The sequence below is a fragment of the Atractosteus spatula genome, unplaced genomic scaffold, assembly GCF_055471065.1.
Source record: "Atractosteus spatula isolate fAtrSpa1 unplaced genomic scaffold, fAtrSpa1.hap1 Scaffold_10, whole genome shotgun sequence".
Lineage (NCBI taxonomy): Eukaryota > Metazoa > Chordata > Actinopteri > Semionotiformes > Lepisosteidae > Atractosteus > Atractosteus spatula.
The window spans coordinates 349,810-353,345 of record NW_028296653.1 but is presented as its reverse complement, the minus strand read 5'-3'; the positions used below and the strand labels follow the sequence as shown (position 1 = coordinate 353,345).

Sequence of the window (3,536 nt, the reverse complement as noted above, 5' to 3'; positions counted from 1 at the left end):
CGGACTCCCCAAGGAATTCTACACCTGCTTCTGGGACACCCTGGCGGCAGATCTGGTGGAAGTGGCGCAGGAGATCTTCCGCCAGGGGAAACTCGGAGACACCATGAGGGAGGGCATCATCTCCCTGCTCTTCAAGGGAGGAGATGCCGCCAACCTCAAAAACTAGAGGCCGATCACGATGCTCTGCGTGGACGTAAAGATCCTGTCCAAGCTTCTGACCGGCAGACTGAGAACCGCCCTCCCCCACATCATCCACAGCGACCAGACGTGTGGGGTGGAAGGGCGATCCGTCAGCTGGAACCTCCAGCTGACCAGAGACGCCATCGCCTGGGCCGAGGACCGGAACATGCCCATGATGGTGGTCAGCCTGGACCAGGAGAAAGCCTTCGACAGAGTGAACCACAGCTATCTGTTCAGGGTGCTGGAACGCTTCGGTTTCAGAGAGAGTTTCAGCCGCTGGATTAAGATTCTGTACTCTGACGTAGGCAGCAGAGTCAATGTGAACGGAAACCTGGGGGGGATTTCATTCCCCAGGAATCCGGAGAATGACAGGGCTGCCCCCTTTCACCCCTTCTCTATGTTCTCTTCACAGAGCCCTTAGCAGAGGCGGTGAGACGGGACCCCGTCATCGACGGCCTGGAGATACCGGGAGGCGCGGGTGAAACCCTGAAGATCTCAGGAACAGCGTCGTGTCGTCGGCGTACTGGGAGGTCGGACAGGGGGTTGAGGAGGGCCCTGCAGGTCATGGAGCAATACTCCAGAGCCTCGGGGTCGAAGCTCAACCGCCGAAAGAGTAAACTGAAGTTCTTCGGGCCCTGGAAGTACAGGACGACGGCGCCGGAGGGTCTCGAGCTCTGCACGTAGCCCCTCAGAATACTGGGGGTTTCCTTCCAGAGCCAGGACAACGAGACCAACAACTGGACCGAGAGGATCGCCAAGGTGAACGCGAAGCTGGGTCTGTGGAAAACGCGGTCGCTGTCCTACACGGGGAAAGTGATGGTGTTGAATGCAGACATCCTGCTGGCTCTGGTTTACCTGGCGGTGGTGTACCCGCTGCCAGTCAGACTCAGACGAGCGCTGCAAGGGATGATCTTCGGCTTCGTCTGGGGCGGCAAGTACGAGTGCATCATGAGAAACCAGATGTGTCAGCCAGTCAAGGAAGGGGGTCGAGATGTCCCACATTTCCCCCTGAAACTCGACTGCATCTTCTACTGCACCCTCTGTCGGGCGCTGCGGGAGCCCATCGGCCACAAGTACCAGTACTTTGTCAGGCTGTGGCTTTCCGTCCCGATGAGGCACTTGGTCCAGTGGTCAAACACTGGGCCCAAGGCAGAGAGGCGACCGGAGTTCTACACCCACGTTGTCAAGTGGAGCGGGAGGTACAAGGCCACGAGACAGCCGGAGCTCTGCATCAACTACAGAGCCCTGTACAAAGAGGGGAGGGGGCATCTGGTCGCCGACGAAAGGCTGCAAGTTCACAGACAAGTCTGGGAAAGGACACAGCCTAAAGAACGTGACAACCAACGGAAGGACCTCAACTGGATGGCCGTACACAAGAGACTGGCTACCAGAGAGGTCCTCTACAGACACTCGCTTACCAGGAACCCGCATTGCCCCCGGGACACGTGCTTCGTCGAGGAGACTCACGTGTTCTGGAGCTGCCCCTTCGCCAAGGCGGTGTGGGGCAGAATGAACAACATTATGAAACTCCTGGGAACGGGTGCGGTGCTCAGTTACCAGTACATTCTGCTGGGGCTGGCAGCTACCGGATTGGACAAGGAGACGCAGTTCCTGATGTGGCCGCTGCTGTCCCTCACAAAAAAAGGCCTGTGGGATGCGAGGAACAATCTCATCCAGCACAACATCAAGTGGGGAGGGAGGGAGCTGGAGGAGAGGATCCTGGCGGACCTCAGGAGGAGGATGAAGCGTGACGTCGCCAAATGGGGTTTCCCTACGGCGAGGGAGCGCTGGAAGGGACTTTGGGCCCTGTACAGGGATTAATGGAAAATAGCAAGTGGTAGGGTTTGGAGGGACTCATAATAGCGCAAATCCACCCACACTTGCAAGGACTGATAACGGACAATTGCCGCCGTTCCGCCGTTGTTTTTATTATGTAGAGTGTTAATATGTGTGAGATGTTCCTTTTGAGATATTTTTTTTGGAATAAAGTATATTTTATAAGAAAAAAAACTGTTCTCATCAGGGTATTTTGTGTTGATTTTGTGAATGATGTATATGGATGGTTGTTTTGTCTTTTTTGTAATGATTGATCCCTGGTTTTCCATTTTTACAATAAAAAACAAATCCGTTCTTATCAGTTTAATATCTGATACGTCTCCCATCGGGGGACCACATATTAAACGGATTTTTGGAACAGGGAGCTGGATCAGGAGCTTTGCTCCGTCCTCTCCACGCATCGGCCCTGTATTGCAGCGCCTCCGGGAACGGTGCACTACCTTCTCTCAGCGGTGAAAAGACAGATGTAGCCAGCCAGCCAGCAAGCAAGCGAGGTGGACTGGAGCTCCTTTTTCTCCGGTCTCGTCTCTCGTCCATCTGTGTGTCTTTGTCCCCCTCTCTCCCCCTCCCCATCTCCGTCACCGTCCTCCCTCTGCGCACTTTCCCGCATCTCAACTTTCTCGGCAAACAGGCTAGCCCCCTTTTCAGCTCCCGTGCGTTTTCCCTCCAAAAAAATTATTTTTTTCATCTTTTTTCCAGGGAGGTGGGCGGGCGGTTGTGTGCCTGTGTGCGTCCTTGCAGGCGGGTCCCTTTCGACAGCCGGGCATTTTCCCTCAAAATAAGGAGGCCGGCCGGCTGGCACCCCCTGCGGCTGCGGTCGTTGTCGGGCCGTTGACATTAGATCAAAGAGCAGGGCCCCCGCCCGGGACTGGCAGGAAGGCAGGCAGGCAAGCAGGAGAGAGGGGGAGCGAGCGGAGACCGGCTGTCCGGCAGCCGTGTGTGTACCGGGCTCCAGAGGCGTCTGCCTGCGCTGCTGTGCGCCAGCCAGATGCCCTCGCGCTAGCCCAAGGCCGGCGTCGTGCATCGCTTCTTGGCCTTTTGGCAAAGATCCTGAGTACGTGGCTTGACCACGGCTTGGGCTCTGAGCTGAAAGAGGGAAGGGGTGGATGGCGCGGCTTTTTCAAAGCAACGGCAATTTTTTCTTCGTGGCGGAAAGGATTCCGGCCATACTACACAGAATGGAGAGGACTTCAATCAAGACCGCACAGCCAAGGCACACCGTGCAATACGTGCTGTGAGAGGAGGCTTCAGGAAAAGAATTTGCTAAGAGACGCTTTTGAGGATGATGTCATTTTCAAGCATCTGCCTTTACAACCAGAAGATGTCTACTGCCTCCAGGATTTCCGAGGTAAAAAGATTTTTGACCTGTCATTTTCATCTTCGGATCAGTGCGCGAAAGTGTGGTCTACATTGACCACTCGCAGGCAAGAAGAACCCTTTGTTAACTTCCTTCTCGAGCCTTTGTTTGCACGCGAGTTGAGACCCATATGGGTACATACAGATGCAGCCATTCAAAATGG

General features: G+C 55.2%; 1 non-coding gene across 1 annotated transcript; it reads left to right on the top strand.

The window, feature by feature from the left end:
* The first annotated feature begins 2,269 nt into the window (after positions 1-2,269).
* On the top strand, positions 2,270-2,458 carry LOC148810246 (U2 spliceosomal RNA). Its single transcript, XR_016086808.1, has one exon. It is a non-coding gene; the product is annotated as a U2 spliceosomal RNA (small nuclear RNA).
* Positions 2,459-3,536: the final 1,078 nt, after the last annotated feature.